The sequence below is a fragment of the Phacochoerus africanus genome, chromosome 8 (genome assembly GCF_016906955.1).
Source record: "Phacochoerus africanus isolate WHEZ1 chromosome 8, ROS_Pafr_v1, whole genome shotgun sequence".
NCBI classification, from domain to species: Eukaryota; Metazoa; Chordata; class Mammalia; order Artiodactyla; family Suidae; genus Phacochoerus; species Phacochoerus africanus.
The window spans coordinates 139,195,629-139,216,036 of NC_062551.1; positions in this window are offsets into that span (position 1 = coordinate 139,195,629).

Consider the following 20,408-nt stretch of genomic DNA (forward strand, 5'->3'; position numbering starts at 1 on the left):
AATTATAAATCATGAAAAAGCAAATTATGGTCACAAATTAATGAACCCAATAGTTGAAATAAATGCTGAGGTGAACACATTAGAGAATTAGTAAACTGGAAGATACTGCTATAGAAATATCCCTGAATAGAGCATAGATAAATACACAAAATATTTTAAAAGTTATGAAGAGTTAATATGGAAAGGAAGAGATAAAATTGTATTATTTACATCATGGGTATTTCTACTATGTCAACTACTAGAACTATCATACTGAAACTACTGTATACTAAACAAAAACAAAAAACAAAACAAAGAAAGGGTGTAAAAATCAACCACAAACAACAGATTACTTGTGTAGGGGTAATAAGACTGATTAGGTATGATAATTAGACTAAATATCTAATTATCTGATATCTGTTGATTGTGATTTCAATAGTCACAGTGGAAGCCCAAAGAGAAGGTAATAATATCTTCACTGTGATGAGAGAAAGTATCTGTTAATAAAGAATTCTGTACCCAGTAAATGAAGAAAAGGAGAAATAAACCATTACCGATAAACATAACAGAAAGTTTACCAAAAACAAACTTAAAAAAATAATAATAATCCATGAAATGTATTCCAGATAGAAAGAAGTAAGATAAGGAGGCAAGGATGAGAGAAATGAAATTTGATGAAAAATGGTAAGTCAAAGGTTGGTAAGAAGTATTGGTAAAGTAAAACAAATACTGGTGATATAAAATTATAACAACATTGTTTTTTAATTAGAATTAAAAATGGTATAACTGTACTATAAAATAGTGCTTAATTTGGGTGGATCTATTCTGGGTTTAATTATCATTTCATGTGAGTAGATACCAGCAAGGGAAAAATAATTATTTCTGTAGTCTTAATTCACAAAGGTAGCTTTTTCCCATCACTGCCCACAAAGTATAAAGGAGCCTCTTATTATGTTACTTTGTACATGTGCATTAACATTACCTGCTTATTCGTTGTTATCAATAAGTACATTCAAACAGGTATCAAAGAGAATGAGTCAGGCTGAGACTGAGACAGGCTGGGACTCCCCAGTTTGGGAGCAAAAGCAGGGTACTTGCATGATCCCTGAACTGGCACCACCTGGGAGTGGGCAGGCCATCCAAGCCATCCCTCCAGTCTCACTCATGGATCCACTCCCCTCTCACCCTGTATAAGAGAAAAGCTAGGCCCCCTTCAGGAAGTGAGCAAGGGAATTCGTTACTTGTTTTCACTCCTTTGTGCTGTAGCAAGAGTCCCAGTAAAGCCTTGCCTGAATTTCCTGTCTGGCCTCTTATCAATTTTTATTGATTAAGGAGTCCAAGAACCCTGGTTGGTAACAGAAATACTGGTCATTTAACAATGCACCCTCATCTGCCGAATGATAGTATCTTTTTAAATACATTTCTTATTAATCTCATGTTTAACACAGAACCACTTATCATGGATTGACATTTAAAAAAAATGGTATTATTAGTCCTGTTCAAAAATATACCTTAAGAAATCAAGTGTAACCAGTGAATTCAATAAGAATGCCTTTTTCTCACTTGTTCTCATTGTTAGTAAAAATCATTCTGTAAACAAATACTCAGGCAGTCCTCAATTGCCACACTTTTATTAGCATTTAGAGTACACTTTTTAAAAGATTCAAACAACATGTACTTTAATGATCACATTTGGGCCTATTAATAAGACATGTGAAAACCAAAGGAAAAGTTGTTAGTCCTATTATTTTGTTGAGGATAGAGAGTTAAGAAGAGATTAGAGACTTGCTTGAAGTCAGAGAAAAGGAATGCAGACAATCTGCTTCTGGAACTCAGATTATCTAAATCTTGACTAAGAAATAGACTGCATAGTGCTTCCTTGGTATGCTTTCCTTTATACATTGCTGCCTTGACAATACTACTTCAAAGTGTCTGTAAAATGGGCATAACAATATACTTCCCAGAGACACTACAAAATCTACTTAATTCTAAAATTACATATATAATTTTTTTCACTAATTTGGTATGATGTTTATAGTAAACCTACTGGAAGAGAGATACCAGCTCTAAAATTAAGACATTTATCTTCTTTGATAATATGCTGTGTAATCTTATTCAAGGATCCTTCAGATAGAAAACAACCGTCAAAGTCTTTCAAATAAATATTAAGGAAAATTATTTATAAGTAATTGGTGAAAATAAATATAACATCTCTATTTTGAGATACTGAACGTGTCTTTATGTAATGAAGTAAATATATTTTGCAGCCTATTATGACAATATCCCCCCCAATTCTTGTTCCTTACCACATGGCTGTAGCAGTCACAACTGATTCACTATTCAATAACAATTATTGAGAACTGTGGTGTTCCAATGCTATGTCAAGTGTTGGGAAACAGACACCAGTGTGGCAAAGTTGCTGTTCTCTATGAGCTTGGGTATCAATGGGGAATGAAGCAACAGGGACAATACATACGGCGTTCTTAGTAAATGCCTTATTATATCCCATTTTCTGTGACAAATTATTGTATCAAATTCATGATTTCATGACAACTAATCCCAATATTCAGATGAAGAAATGAAGGTTGAGATCAGCTGTTCTATACAATTGGCTGAAAAATTCACATCTATTAGTGAGAGGAGCTACATTTAATAATGGTTCTGTTTTTTTCCAAAATCCACCACAGTACAGTGCCTCTTCAAGAAGTCTACCAATGATTAAAGTGAAATGTGATCATTTCGGTGTACTACATTAATCACTGAGGGGGAGACCTGCTAAAATGTTGGGTTTGGGGGAGATTAGAGATATTGGTCTAGGAATATACAGGAGATAGTCATATATATTAGAAGAAAAAAAAGACATACTAGGATTTCAGGAAATGAGAACATACGTGAAAAGTTTCAGAGACCCTAATGCATGGTTTATTTCAAACAGTGTAAGCAGTTTACCATGCCTAGTACATAAGAGGCATGTTGGGAGGATGGGTGGATAAATTTGAGAAAGAAGAAAAGAGCCAGGCTAAGAAGAGCCTTGAGGGGGCACTTTAAATCAATCCTGGTGAATCGATTATGCATTTTAGGCAATGAAGGGTGGAGATCAATTTTTACTTTGATTCAACTTTTATTTTAGAGGAATAGGCTATCATCTGAGAAGTTACTATAGTTGTCTAGGTATGGAAATCAACTATCCTTGGTTATCCTTCTAAAAAATCATATCTCTTTTACATCTCCCCATTCCACTGCATCTTTGTGATACAGTACTTAATCATGATATAGAATATATATATATATTTTTATATATTTTATATACAATACAACATATATATATGTATTTAATCCATGCTTTTTACTACCCCTTTTCAATGCTTAGCACAGTTAATAAAATAGAGTGAAAGAGAAGTATTTCTTGAAAAAGTCTTGAGGTCATTTTGCGGTTTTTAAGAAATACAGTTTAGCTATAGCATAGTCAAGAGGCTGTTGAAAATGTTCTGATGTGAGAGTTACAGAAAGTCAACAAAAGAAATATACCTACATCTTTTAGCTCTTGTAAATTGGAGAAATAATTTTCTTTGGAGTTCCTGTGGTATTGCTTTGGTCCCATTTGCCTCATGCTGAATGACGTATATTAGTTCGAGTGAAGGATTCTGAAATTGTCTTCCTTATTGACCTCATTTTCAAGCACTGGTTTCTCTTGAGTTCTTTTCTTCCCAAGAATAGTATATTTCAAAAATGCAATTGTTGTCTTGAAATTGTTACCACAGGGCTTGAAAAATTATCATCTTAAAGCAAGTATGAGTAGCTTATATGAAACAGAAAGTGTAGGTTATTGTAGAGAACAGTGTTATGTTTTAAATCTTCCATGGATTTTATTCTGTCAATTTTCCTTTCTCTCTTTTATATATTCAGCCTGTCCTCAAATATATAGGCTGCTTCCCAACAGTACTGAAAATGAAGACCTCTCTTATTTACAAAAAAAACAATACAAATCAACAAAAGTCTTTCCATTTAATCCATAACCCATCAGGCAATGCCCTCACTCATCCATTAATTCATTTATTCAATAAAAAAAAATGTAAACACCAACACTGCAATATACTTGGACCAAAGCAGTAAACAAAACACATTCTGCCCTTACAGAATTTTATTCTTGTCTGGAGACCAGCAAGAGATAATTAGAATAATGGAATAAAAGCTCTAGGAAAAATAAACAGGGTAGGATTTGAAGAAGTCTTTTGAGCTGAGACCAGAATGACCCAGAAGTTAGGAAGAACATGAAATTCAATGACAAAAGCAGCAAATAAACTTGGGATATTTTTGGAACTGAGAGAAGGCCATTGAGCCGGGAGTGGAGCAAGCAAAAGGAAGCTTGGCACAGAAGAGTTCAGAAAGATGGGGAGGAGCTAGACTATCAGGGCCATTTAGCCTGCAGGCTTTCCTTCCAATCATGGTGGAAACCCACTGGGAAGTTTCAACCTGACTTTTTCATGATCTCACTCATATATTTAAAAGACAATACTCTGCCCTTAGCAAATGAGCTTTTGTGAATTGGGGGGCTATGTTTTTTTCCTCATTTTTCTATTGGTGGCTGAAAGGTTTCAGAATATGTTTGTATTTTGAAAATTTAACATAAACACTAGAAAAATACTTGGAACATCTGTTACAGACATATAATTATGATATATTAGATATAAGGAGCTGTTTAAAATCAATAAACAGATAAACTCTCTAAAACAGAAGTGCGAAAACATTTTCTTTCAAAGAGGAAAAAGCAATTTTAAAGACCTAGCACAGAAAGAGTTTCTTGTTTTATAGTAATGCAGAGATGAGTGAGAAGCATTCTAAGTACAAGGCAGTGGTTTAGGATGAGTTTGGGGAGGACATGATAAAAAGATAATATTTTATTTCATGTATAATGGAAATCTATTGAATCTTTTTTAGCTAGAGAATGATTAACATGATGTGTCTTTAAATTTAAATGATCAATCTAGTTGCTATAACCTACTCTACAATCCTACTTCTGCTTTCACTATTTTGCTGAAACAACCTCCCTCTATGTCAGCAATATTTTCCCTATTATCTTTTTTTTTTTTTTGTCTTTTTGGGACTGCACGCATGGCATATGGAGGTTCCCAGGCTAGGGGTCAAATTGGAGCTGTACCTGCCAACCTGCGCTATAGCCACAGTAACACAGAATCTGAGCCGCATCTGTGACCTACACCACAGCTCACAGCAACTCCGGATCCTTAACCCAGTGAGTGAAGCCAGGGATTGAAATCACGTCCTAATGGACACTGGTTGGGTTCATTAACCACTGAGCCAAGACAGGAACTCCCCGTTTTCATTTCTAATGAGCAGAACTCACTCCCTGTCTCATTTTCCTATCATTGACATTTGAAGAGGTTCCTCTTCCTAGAACACACTATTTGTTGGACTTCCAGGGCTCCAGTGTTTCTTAGCGCATCTCCAATCTCCTGTGAAACCTCCTTTTCCTCTGCCTGAAGTTTGTGCACTCAAAAATTTTGCCTTTTTCTGAGATTATCTCATTCTGTACACTCTTTCTGGAGCGAAGTCATTCATTTATGTGGTTCTCATTTGCATAATGGCAGCTCCGAAATTCTATCTGCAGTCTAGAATCTCTTTTATACTTCAGGCCTGAACATACAAATATTTTCCAGTTATCTTAATTCTGATTACCCGCCCCAGACACACCTCAGGCATCTCAGAAACAGCAGCTACAAATGTGGATTTATAACATTTGCCAACACATTTGCTCGCCTGCATTCTCCTAGTAACAACTCCACATTTTCTCCTTCCTTCTCTGGGTCCAGTTAAAAAAATGTATATATTAAAGTTTTGTCAGTTCTATTTTCTAACGATATCGCAAATCTCTCCTCTGTCTACTTCTCTCTAATCTCACTGCTTCTGCTATGTAGATTTTAGGGAAACACCATTTCTTATCTTCTTTGAGTTCTACACCTTATTATATTCTCCCATGATATCCTGTGGCTACTTTCCATATTACCTATCAAAAATTTAACAATTACATAAATATCTGAATGTATCATTTTATTTCAAGCTCTGTAAGGCCACAGACATGTCTGTTTGGTTTGTGTTATTAAAAGGTTTGGCACATCCTATGGACTGAATACAATATTTGGTGAGTAAATTAGTGGATTAATACATGAAGGATTAGAGTTGTGAATTATTCTAAGACCAAAACGAAAAATAACAAAGGACCCATAAAAAGATTATTGTTTAGGTGATGATTTCCAAACCTGCATAGTTATTTTACCTGTACAATCCTTTCTTCTTAAGAAAAGCATTTATCATTAAAACCAAGTGTCGAGCCTGGTTTACTCAGAGTGTGCAGGTAGAGAAAAAGGCAGTATTATCCTAAAAGTTATTATTACTAGGAAATTATTTTTAGTAATAGCAAGAAGTCAGTGTTCAATAAGGGCCATAACCAAACAGTTGTTCTCCCCAGAAGCTTTCCAACCTCTTCTCAATCGCACACTTGTTATGAAAATATTTTTGTTATCAGTTGATAATTATAGTTACTTTATAACTAAAGATATATTTTAGGAATACTTTATTAGAGGTATATTTTAAATTGGGATGACAGTTAAATAAAAAGGCAAAAGATTTAGTAATATTGGCTTAGACACATGTCCTTCTGACACTAATAGAGAAAAATAATTTGTAGGTGCTAAGAATATAATTCATACTTAGTGAGTGAGTGTTCTCTGCACCATCTTGCAAGAAGAAGGTAATTGAAATGCTTGTATCCATCCAGTAACTCACTCAGGATTCAAGAATTCATTACAACTATCAAAGCTTTATTACTTTTTTAGTAGCTAAGGTGGGTTTTTATTTGAAAGTACTGGGTGATATACAGTGTACTTGTATAATATGACACCTTTAGTCAGAAAATATGGAGGCTTGCTATGGCACCATTATGTTCAGATTATAGCTTGCCTGGTCTTCCCATTAAAAAAAAGCAACTTGAATTTTGACTGTAATTTTCACCTAGGACTACCTGCTTAAAATTTTTATCCTAAAAAAAAGTTTAAATCTGTAATTTAGAATGAATTGTGCACAATTACTAAACATATATTTAATTTACACATACATTAATTTTTTTTTAAGAAACCAATAACACACAATAGTGGTTCTGGTGCAAAGGCTAGCTAGTTCAATAATAATGGCAATAAATATATATCTTTATTAACATTTTTATTACTTGACTGTCTTAGGAAATGTATAATTTTCTAAGTCTTTTTGAAGTATAGTTGATTTACAGTATTGAGATAATTTCTTCTGTACTAAAAGTGTTAAGTTTTTAAAAATGTTTCATTTAACTTCACTATAATGCTCAAACAACTTTTTTAACAATGGCTCAAAGAAAGTCACTCTCCAGTCCTGCCTAAATCTTTTTGTTTGTTTTGGTTCTGAGTGCCTAACAATTGCTTTCTGTGTACATGACTGTCTAAATCTTAATCTGGTTTAAAAACCAATAGAGAAAAATCTTATAATTGTGCTCATATATTACTTTCAAAGAATTCTGAGGTTCTTTGTTGCAGTTGTCATATATCCAGATTAAAATCATCAACTATAGAAATATTTCTAAGGTTCATTATGCATCATTATAGAAATAAAAAAAATTGTAAAGAAATATGTAAAATTATTGTATGTTGACCCAACTGTGCAATCCTGGGATAAATCCCGCTTAGTCATGATATGTAACCCTTTTATATGCTGCTGAATTCAATTTGCTAGTATTTTGTTGAGGCCTTATATGGTTATATTTATAAAAGATATTAGTTTATAGTTTTCTTGTGATGTCTTTGTTTTTTGTTTTTGTTTTTTAATGAGGGTAATACTCTTATAGACTAAGTTGGGAAGAATTTTCTCCTTTCGATTTTTGGAAGAGTTTTAAAAGATTGACAATATTTATTTATTTATTTTTTTTTAATGTTTGGTAGAAGTCACCAGTGAAGCCATCTGGAGTTAGAATTTCTTTGTTGCAAGTTTAAAATTAGTAATTCAGTGCCTTTGCTGTTACAGATCTATTTAAGAGTATCTGTCTTTAGTTTCAAAAATTTGTGTTTTTCTAAGAATTTTTCTATTCAACTGAACTATCTAATTTAAGTATTTAGTTTTCTGCACCATTTCTTTACAATATTTTTTATTTCTATAATGATAGTGTGATACTCATATTTCTTTCCTGATTTTACTAATATGAGTTTACTTTGGGGGATGAAGAAGTAGAGTAGCTAAAGATTTCTAAATTTTGTTGACATTTTTAAAAGAATCAACTTTAGGTTTCACTGACTTTTCCCTATTGTTTTTATATTCTATGTTTCACTTATTTCTGCTCTATTCTTGATTATTTTCTTTCTTCTCCTTATTTTGGGGTTAGTTTTCTCATTTTCCTTGTTTATTAAGATGGAATATTAACATATTGATTTGCCATCTTCTTTTTTAATATAGGAAATTATATATTCTAAATTTGTCCCTAAGCTTTCACTACAGCCTACAAATTTTTGTGTCTTTGCTTTCTTCAACATTAAAGCATTTAATTTTTTGTGACACCTTTTGACCTTTTGGTTACTTACTAGTGCATTAACTTCCACATTTTTGTGAATTTGGATATATATGACTTTCCCATATTTTCTTCTGTTGACTTCCAATTAGCTTATATTCTGGCCACAAAAGAACATACTTTAAGACACTTTGTATGATTCCAACTTTTTTTGTTGTTGTTGCTTTTTAGGCCTGCACTTGCAGCATATGGAAGTTCCCAGGCTAGGGGTCGAATCAGACCTACTGCTGCCAGCCTATGCCACAACTACAGCAATGCAGGATCTGAGCCACATCTGCGACCTACACCACAGCTCACAGCAATGCCAGATCCTCAACCCACTGAGTGAGGCCAGGGATCAAACCCACATCCTGATGGATCCTAGTTGGGTCTGTTAACCACTGAGCCACGAAGTGAACTCCCTCCAACTTTTTTTTTTAAGAATTTTTTTAGAGCAGTCTTAGGTTCACAGCAAATTGATTGTCCCCAAACATATTCATAACTTCCCCCATTATTAACATCATCCACCAGTGGTACATTTATTACATCGATAAATCTATATTAACACACCATAATCAACCATAGCTAATAAGGATTTACTTTTGGTGTTGTACGTTCTGTGGACTTAAGACAAATGCATAATGACATGTATTTGTTATAATATCTCATGGAGTATTTCCACTGCCCTTAAAATCTTTTGTGTGATTTTCAGTTTCTGTGTTGGAACATAAGGAGTTTAGAAGTTGCCACTAAATTCTAACAACTGGTAAAAAGTTTAAGGGGCTGAAGAATCAACTTTTCTAGGATTCATAAGAAAGAGGAGGACACAGGACAAAGCTCTGCCCCCAAAATTGGAGAGATGAACAGGAAAACACAGAGAATAACTTAGCAGAACAGAGACTTGAGAGCAGAATCCACCTCAGGAACCACTGCAAGGGTAGGAAACCCATAACTGTATTTGACAAATCATTCCAGGTTAAATACAGACAACTCTACTAATTGACAAATCATTCAAGGCTAAGTATGGACAACTCTTAAGAGTTAAAAAGCTAAGGGGATTCAGTCATAGGGGTGCCCACAATTTTGTGATATTCACCTTCAGGGGCTTGATCAGGTTCCCACGATAAACATTAAAGAAAAATTTCCTCTTGCTTCTGACTGGGAGAAGGGAGGGAAAAAACATTTTGAAATATACCAGAGCACTAGGTAAACTAGTTAACCAGAGCCGAACCTACTTGAAAAATGAAATACCCAGTTTCAGCCCATTCTAGTCATCTTCTCCCTCATAAGGGGTGCCTGAAAAAATAATCAAAACACTTGTGAAGTTCAGCATCCAGAGACAGAGGCTCACTAAGTGTGACAGTCCTAATCACAGCACTGTCAAACTCTTCCTCTCCTCATCACCATATCACTAAAGGCCTATTTACTGCAACTCCTTTTACCTGATATATCAGGTCTGGCTATCAAGAAAAAATTACCAAAAGGCAAAAACCACAACTTGAAGAGACTGAGGAAACATCAGAATCACACATGGAAAGTATGTTGAGATTATCACACCAGGAACTGAAAACAGCAAAGATTAATATGCTAAAGGATCTAATGACTAAGGTAGACACAAGCAAGCGCAAAAGGGAAATCTAAGCAAAAACGATGGAGATCCCAAGAAAGAACCAAAAAGAAGTGCTATAGATCAGAAGCACTGCACCAGAAAAGAATGCCTCTGATGGGCTTTCTAGGAGACTGGACAGGGCTGAGTAAAGAATCTGTGAGCTGGAGGCCATCTCAATAGAATCCTCCAAAAATAGAATCACCAAAGAGAACTAAGACTGAAAAAAAAACAGGACAGAATATCCAAGGACTGTGAGACAGACACAGAAGGTATAATATGTGTGTAATGGGACTAACAGAAGGAGAAGGAAAAGAGAAAGGAACAGAAAAAAAAATAGTTGAAATAATAATAACTGAGGATTTCTCCAAACTAATGTCAGGCACCAAATCACAGATCCAGGAAGCTTAGAAAACACCAAGCAATATAAACAACCCCCCCAAACTATACACTAACATAGTATTTTTAAAGAACAGAAAATCAAAGATTAAAAAAAAATTCTGGAAAAATCCAGAGGTTGTGAGAGAAACACCTCGCTACAGAGGAGCAAAGATAAGAATTGTATCTGACTCCTCAGAAACCAGTTCTAAGGTACTGAGCACCTATTAATCATTAAGAAACATAGAGGGTGATGGCAAATGTGAAAGGGCATTCAGGTTATTTGCTTTTGTGAAACACTAAAGTTTTAATTAAAGCAGACTTTATTCTATCTTGGTGGCCAAAGATCCATATGAATCCATTTGATGCAGCACATTTTGACTATTATCTCTTTCTCCCTCTGTGATAAAGGTGTGTTAGTCAAACTGCTGTTTTTATATCAAGTCAGAAGTTTATGTGGTGATTTTATATTTTCACCATATTTTTCTTTGGTATTTCCTAAGAACTAATTATAAAGTGGCTAAAACTGGTGCAGTTTTTTACAATATACCAACAAAAGACACTTCATACTGACTCAGAAAAAGCATGCTAGCTCCTGTTCAGCAAGCCCTGAAACAAAAAAGACATGTGGCTTGCCATGCCACATTATTCTTAAGGTGCTGGATCCACTGTCACCAATTGCCAGACTAGAACAAATTCCTTGGAAAGGAAAGGGTTCATTGATTTGTTTCTGAAGCTTTGATTACATGTCATCAGCCTGGGTGAGTTTGGTGAAAGGAAAAATGCAAAAGGCAGTCTGTTCTGGGCAAGTCACTGACAGGAGTTGAGGTAGATGCTTTTGGGAAGGCTGCTCACCGAGCTGTGACTTGTGAACTCAAGCATTTGTCCACATGCTTTCTGTTCTGTGACTGTTTATCCTCTGTCTCGGGGCTTGATTTATGAAGTTTGACGTGGCACTATATAATAATGCAACACTATGCTACTTGGAAAACAAGAGAAAATGATATACTAAGTCACAGTGGCCCAATTGTTTTGAGATCTTAAGTCCCATGCCATAGCAAGACAAATGAAAGCTCATTAGAAGTGAATATTGCTGTCCTTCATACTTGAAAATGGCCTTTTGAGCAACTACCAGGAAGATCTCTGTAGACTTTAAGAAGTGTTGTTATCCTGTGCATAAGTATTCTCTACTTATACTAACTGACACTCTGATGCTATATTCTTTTTTATAATTCAGTCAATCCATCTCAAAAAAATAGATTGAAATTTAACATGGATTTTCATAAAGTTACACATGGATGTGAGTGTTCAATTTAGCACATTCTCAATTATATCTACAAGTGAGTTCATCTAACAATAAGATGGCTCTTTAAATTGATTTTGTGATAGGCTGTGATAAGGGTTTCCCTTTCTGATATCAGAACTATGACTTGATCTTTTTTTTAAAGGTGGAAAAATTTGTAATTACATTTATTTTGGATGCATATTCACCTGATACAAATCTAAGAAAAAAATTCAGGTAGAAAAAAAAAAGTTACATTCTCTCCATAATGAAATGGAAATCATTTTTTAAAATTTTATTCCAATAGAGGAAATAATTCTAATCTCCATCAATTTAGTATCTTACCTGACCACTGTCTTTTCTAGGATTGTGTCTTTGGTCCTAGGGAGCTCAAGGAATGCCTCATGTTTGGAGCATTCCCATCACACAACCATGCTGTCATCTGCCAAAACATCCTCTTTCAGATTTGAGTATTTTTGCAATGCCTGAACCTAAACACAAAGCCGCTCCTGCTCTTGTTTATTCTTCAGCTGCATTGTCACCCTACTCTGGCACATGAGGAACATCTGCTGTATCCAAATCAATATGAGATCATGAGGTAACTGACAAAACTCAAGGGTCTTTGGCCCTGGTGCATCACATGCTAGGGGCCAGAAAGAGTGGGCATCTTCAATTTTTCATTGATCTAGTTAAGAATATAACACCAATTTCTCTGCTTTTCATTATCCCCGAGTTTATCTGATATTTCCTCCTTCACCTCACATTCTTAAACTTCACCTTTGGGAGAGGTGGGAAGAGAGTAAGTTTATTGAAATTGCCTTGCTTTGACTGAGATAAATTCATCCCTTATAGAATGGAGACTTATAATAGATACCAAATTCCATTATAGAGAAAATAAAGTTGCATTTTCTGCTCCCTAAGTTTATAATCCAAAATTTATATTTGTTACATTTAATTGTTCTCTGGATATAAAAGAAGGAGCTACCATATATTTAACAACTTACTACCTTCCAGCCCTCAAATTAAGCCTTCTTAAAGCACTATATTATCTAATCCTCACAGCCAATAAGAAGTAGCTGCTTCATAAACATTTAGGATTTTTCTACTTCATTAGCAAGTATATTGTAACATTATCCACCACTATGTCAGAGTTATACAACTAGTAATGGTAGAGTCAAGATTTTAGCACAGGTAAATTGACATTTAAATCTATTCTTTTACCCTGCATTTTAGATATAAAGCATTTTCAGTAGGGGGAAAGGCAGACAAATAATTTACTTTAGATTCCTATAAACATGGCATCTGGTCAGAAGTTTCTAGGAACATAGAGGACAAAGAGAAATAATTCCGCTACAGTGAGTCATTAATTGTTGTTTTTGGTTTTTGTTTTTTTTCATTTTCTATTTACCAACCATGGTTTGAAATAACTGGAGCAGATACTATCACATGAAAATAATTTTTGCAGTGCTTTTTATAGTCAGTGTGGTAGCTCGTCTGTAAGATTTACTCCCACTTACCCCAGTCTCTGAGTATTCATGTCCTGCATAGTTCTCCTCTGCACAATGTCTGAGCTGGTTCTCTGTAAGCATAAAAAAGTAGTAGAAGTAACACTGCTTGAGTTCCAAGGCTGGATCACAAATGGATTTAGAGTGTCCTCCATGGTCTTTTGGAATACTTGCTTTGGGGCATCTTCCTCTTGGAAAACAACCATCTTATTATGAGAAGCCCAAGCAATGTGGAGGAGCATCACTGTTTCACAGTCCAAACTGAATGATCAGTCAAGAGACAGCATTTGCTCTGCCAACAAGAGAGCCATCTTTGAGATCTCCACCTAAACATCAACCAGATGATTATAGTGCTAGCTGATGTGAAGTGGAGCAGCCAATGCTAGTCAATATACCAAATCATAAGAAATGAAACAACTGCGTTTTTAAGCCATGGAATTCTGGGGTGGGGGTGGGGAGGTCAGGTTTTTATTCAGAGATTAACAACCAGAATAATTAGACAACCTGTCTTTAACTCTCTATGTGTCCTTAAAATATCACTAAATCTATGTAAACCTCTTTTCTTTATTTTAAATTGAGAAAGTAATAGTATTTAAACAAGAGTGGAATAAGACATCATGTAAGTGTATTTTTAAAAACTCTACAACAAACTCAATACATATTAATACATTAATATTAATGTATTAATATTAGCTATGTATTAATATTAATATGTATTAATACATAGCTAATTAATACATATTAGCTATGTATTTCCATTTATGGAAAGACCTTTTGAGAGGTTTTTTCATTTATTTATTATTTTGTCTTTTTAGGGCCGCACCCACAGCATATGGAGGTTCCCAGGTCAGGGGTCAAATCAGAGCTGTAGCCGATGGCCTATGCCACAACCATAGCAATGTGGGGATGTGAGCCATATCTGCAGCCTACACCACAGCTCACAGCAACGCCAGATCCTTAACCCACTAAGCAAGGCCAGGGATTGAACCTGTGTCTTCATGGATACTAGTCAGATTCGTTTCTGCTGAGCCACGATGGGAACTCCCTTTTATGTTATTTTTCTGACCAGATGCCATATACAAAAAAATTACATGACTTTTCAAAGACCAACAGTTAGTAAACGAGTGAAATCAAACTTAAGTCCAATGGCTTCTATGACAAATACTCTTTCTACTTCTTTGTGTGTCCAAAAATAATTTATGTTGGTAAATAGATTTTTTTTTTAATTTTATGGTGCCCTTCATACACAATGCATTTCCTCATAGGTAATGGAAATCATTTTCTTTGACAAGGAACAGATAAGTATTTCATTTTGAAATGCATGCCCTTTGGCACATTACATTGATGGTCAGTGAATATAATTTTGTCTATAGCAAAAACAAACTATCTTTTTGTCAGTGTACAACAATAATATTGATCACAATAATTCAGTCTAAACTTTATACCACATTACATATTTATATTATGCTCTCATGTATTAGTGTATAGATATTTATTTCTTGGCTTAGAATTACATGGCCAAATTATTACAGTCTTTAGAATAAAATCATAAATTTAATCAGTTTCGAAGACTATATTTACTCTGTCTATTTAAAAACATAAAATGAAGCAATTATTTTAAAGTGTGATTTTTTTTCATATAATACATATGGAACTCTGCTTTTTGTTTTTTTTGGTGAATTCCACCCTTTTGTAATAGTTTAAGGAGTAACATGACCTTTTTGCATATGTAGAGCTAATCGTCAGGCTTGAGGCTTTTGTGAGTTTTATAACTAAAATCAACTATAACCATTACGTTGAAAGTATAGGTTTTCATAGGGCTCACAGAATATTTTTCATTTTAAATCTAAATCCATGGACTCCTTTTTGCATCTTGGAACCCCAGTCTACTCTAATTTTTTAGTGATTCTTATACATAAAAACATATTCTGATCATTTTAGCCAAAGGAACAGCCCAGTTTAGCTATAACAATATACACCAGGGTTCAGTAAGGAAACTCTGAACATCATGTGAAGTTGTATTTTCTCTTTTCTCAATAACTTGGAACAGCTTGAGTCTGGGGAGCCTGCAATGGTGGAGAAAAGGTCTACCCAACCTCTTCTGTATTTTTTTTTTTTTTTTGCTTGATACCTCTTTCCCTTGTACTTCTGCACCATTCTCTGAATTGTTGTTTCTGACCCCTCTGGTTTCACCATGAACAGGGCAGAAGAGATAATCTAAGAGACTAAAAAAGTCTTATTTTACTGGGTCATATGTGATCTGTTATTGATGCGTCTTGCAAAGGGTTAATCTGAAAGGTGACTTTCTCTCTCATAAATATTTCCAAGAGTTTTTTAGAGTTTTTCTCACTGGAAACATCCAACTGAAATTTGTGTAATGGGCTGGATTTTCTCTGGCTTATTTTTTATTCCAGCCCCAGTTCCTGGCATTCTACAGTCTGTCCAACACAACTCTTTCTATGAGAGTCATGCCATAACTCCAAATGACTATTTTGGACAAAGTCCCTTGGAAGATGATTCCTGCTGACTCCCTACAATGTAGCCCGCATCTGGATAAGGAGTCTTACTTAGATCTCCATGCATAGCTTCTGCCTAATGTATCCATCTTTATTCCCTCTGCCACTGTAAGGGCCTTTCCAGTCCCAGGTTGTTAAGTCTTTTGGATGTGGGACAAATATCATTATTTTTAGCTCTTCTACCCCACTGCCTTTCCTCAAAAAAGACTCCAGTGATAAATATAAAATTTCTATGTGGCTCTCTGAAAGTTCCTTCCATTAGATTTGAGGAGAATAGAACGACTCCCTTCCTACAGCCCTGAGACCCCTCACGTTCTTCAGGGCAGCAGGGGGCTCAGAGGGAAACTCGTGTAGAAAATTATTCTGGCCAGGTCTCAAGTTTTTTAGATATTCAAGTTCAGAGTTGTGTTAAGAGACATTTTTTTTTCTAATTACATTCTTATTGGGTCCAGCAACAGTGGTCTACTGCCTCACTTTGAACTGAGAGAATGCTCGCTACTTGCTATATAATTCTCCAGCTACCGTGTGTTGGCCAAAGCTGACAGAAAAAAGTTCACAATGACATCCTGTGACATTTGTAAAAACAGAACATAAAAACAATTTTTCCAATTCTTTATCAAGAATGATTACCAAAAAAAGTATGAAACATGACAAGGAGGGATCCTACGGCCTAAAAATATAATCAGAAGCAACAATGTAAAATACCCATGATGGGAATAAATCACGGTGTTAAAATGGAAAAGGTGAGAATCAAGTAAATATTTGACATATATGACATAGTTTAACTTACTGTGGTACAGCCATACAATTACATAATATATTGCCACTATCAGAATTCAGAGGAGTAAAAACAGGTCCTATGTTTATATTATGGGAATAATGGATTTATTACAAGAATTTGACGTAACAAATATGGAAAAACTGAGGCAGTAAAGATCTGGAAACTGGGGGTGAGAGACTCAGAGAAACAGTCAGTAACCAGTATATCTAAAGCAAGAAGTCATATACATTTGGACACCAGAGAGGGACAATGAAGAGGTACTTTCCACAAAGCTCTATCGAGACTGCCACCTCTGAGAGTTGATCTCTGTGTTTCGCTAGCATGGATGCAGGTTCACAGCCAGGTCCTTACTGGTGGGCTTAAGTCTACTATTGATCAGCATTGGCAGCAGTCAGGAAGATAAACTGAATGTGAAAGAGAGAAGAGTGAGGAAAAGCTGGGTACCTCTGCCACTCTGGTTGACTGTGACCATCTTTTGAGATAATGGTTTCTGATTTACTCCTGCCAAATCTCATGTATTCTTCCTCTTTGCCTAATTTTTACTCAGCAGTGCACAAGGAAAGTGACCCTGGAAAACAGTGTATGGCCTCAGCCAACTTGATATAACACATCCAGTACACTCTCTTTTGACAATTTAAGAACAAGTTTATAAATTCTAACCATTTTAACTTCCAGAATTACCTGATTACCTGCTATGTGCCAATCACGCTGCTCATGTGGTTCAAACATGTATAGAAATGGATCCTATCCTCACAGGATATATAATATAGTAGAGGGTGGAGTGCAAATAAAGATGAAATTCCCAATGTAAAAAGCACAGAAATAGGAGAAATACAAGGAGATCTCAAAAGTACATAAAAACTGCATATAATCCAGGCCTCAGGATCACACAATGCCTTCCAAATGCAGTGACTTTTAAACTTGAAACTGAGGAATAAATAGAATTTATCAAAAGCATTTCTGAGAGTGTCTGTGTATATATCAGGGGACTATTTCAAGGAAAGTGTACAGAGCACTTGACAAAGAATGGGTGTTTCATAAAGACCAAATATTTTAACAATTGTGAGTCCTCTGTAGCAGATGCTGTAATGGCCTTTTCTATGCATCCATGACTCTGTGCCTGAGGGCTTTCTGCCTGTAAAACCATGTTTATCCTAGGGCCATATTATGTCTTCTGTAGATCCTAGACTAGTGGGTCCTCATAGGCCCCTTCTTCCAGAAACTGTATTAAACATTCTACTCTATGACTATGTTGATATAAGACAAGTATAGTTTGTACTGTATTATATTTATTATTTACAAGTTTAAAATAAATTAAAACTTCTTTGAAGGCCTCTAATATTATCATAGCTTATAGGCACTGCTTAAAGTATGAGTCAGCTCTGGTTTGGCCCATACTCAGGCCAGGCCAACATTGGTTGCCTGGGAGCTTGTTGCTTCCAAAACTCAGAAGTTTCCCTGGTGGTAATCTGCCAGGAAACCTGCCTCCATATGTAAAGGCCAAAGAGAGACCAAAGAAAGAAGGAGACCAGATGTAGGTGGCAGGTTTAATAAGGAAGAGAACTTACTAGACTTATCTTGGGAAGCGACAAGCTGAGTGGATCTCTGTACCCACCCGCCAAATCTTAAAAGTTCATACAGAGGCATTAACTGGGTTCATTCATACACTCTCCAGATAGTCTCAACACCACATTGCTATCTCAAGTCTGTGTCCTTGGGACAGTTTCTAGGAATGAGAAAGGCAAATTCTGAGGACAGGGGAGAGAATGAGCCTACAATCACTCAAGTCCAGATCATGGATCAACTAGTGGTCACATCTCTTCAGTGACCTCCCACAACACTCCACCCTTTATGACTGACTCTTACTATGTCACATGCCCCCCCGCCTTCTTCAGTGTGCCTTGAGTGTTCAGCAAAGGGTTTCACTAGCATGGGGGTGGCTAGGTGGCTAGTTTGGCAGTGTCTAGCTGCATCTGAGGCAGATGCCATAGCAACAATATGGACACATGAAGAGAAAACAAATGTTAGGAAAACAATTTCCAAAATCAATGACAACTTTTTCCACTGAAGCCCCATATCTAGACCATTGATTTACTAAGTCCCCTAGTCCAGAAGCTGGATCACTCAGGGTACTCATGCTTGTCTTCATGTTATTTAATGAGGACAACATTTTAACAGACTCATCAGGTGTAAGCATATAAGACTGTTTGGAGCTTGGTGGGCAAATTCACCAAGGACTATAATGTTCTCCAGGACAGCAGAAGAAAAAAGATGACAGCCAAACCATTGTGCCAGTAGGAGACAGCATGTTCCCACTTGACCTTGAGAAGAGGAAGACTGGCAGCTTTAGGCACTTGGCCTGGTTATACATTGTCCAGGGGAGGCAACCTTGTCAGGTGTGAAGAGATGGACTGGGGGCAGTATATGCCAGACCAGAACCCCTAGTCATCCATCTCAGAGCAACATCCCATTGCAAATTGTTAGATAATTCCTTTCCCAGTTGTGATAAGGCTCCGAGTTCTCAGCAACATAACATGTTGGTACATGGTGACAGTCAGAAAAATGGCCACTTCCTGCACTTCCATAACTTTATGGTATTGGGTGCATCAGCAGAGATCCCCCAGTCTGGCTTATGGGGCCAGAGGCCCTACTGGTTGCTCATTCAAATTTATTAAAGCCTGCATCAACACTTTATTCCCCTGGCCAACGGGATTTACCTTTAGCAGTTTAATCTGCTGCTTGCAGGTTATAGGGAAGATGGACCCTCCATTCAAAGCCGTGTATGTTCTTTTGCCCATCCCTGCACATCATGACCTTTGAAATGTGAATTGATATCTATTCAGGGAGGGTATCCATACCTGGAACTCAGGTTCTCTCATCCCCTAATAATGGCAGCCTGGTTTGCACAGTGACATGAGAAAGCTTGAGTGAAAGCAGACTCAGTGTCCACACAAACCAAGGCATATTTATAACACTTACTCTCAGAAAAGAGGCTGATATAATCAATTTGCCAATCTCTCACCAGTTGGGAACTCTGATGAATGGCCTTAGACTCCTTTGGCAGTTGCCTTGTGTATTGTTTAGAACACACAGGACATGCTGCTACTGCATTAACCAGGACACTGTATTTCAAGGGAAATCTGTCATCCTTGGCACTATGCCATCTCACCTGGGTACTTCCATCTCTACTCTTTCTATGTACCAATCTGCTGCATTTAGTGAAGCATCAGTTCCTAGGCCTTGCACCTGAGCTATGGCATTGGCTTCCTGATTCCCAGGGGGTGTCAGTGCCTTATGAACACAGAAAACAGTGAGGACTGGCTCAGGCTCCTGCAGGTGAGCCCAAATGCCTTTCCACATTTCCTGACTCCACAGAACTTATCCACAGTCATCCATCCTTCATCTTCCCATTGTCTAAGCTATAGGACTGATCTCTTTAGAACAGCCCATCTCAGTGGAAAGAGTTAAAGACCAAAAATCATGAGTGATCACTTGACAAAGTGCTTAGAGTTTAGCCCATTGTCTGCTGTAGTTGTTTACCTTTTTTAGAGGCTCCACTTGGAGGAGTTCTGTGCATTGCTAGACACTGTTGCTTTATGCAGGTATACTGGGATTCTGTCTCTTTCCAAGGATGAGACAAGGGGCACTTCCCTCTTCTGTTGTCTCTGCCATAGGCACTGATCCATACCTTATATAGAGTCAGACACACCTAATTCAAACATTAGCTATGCTTGGGAGATATCCAGAGCTTTAATCTGTTTCACTAGTATCTTTTTCCTT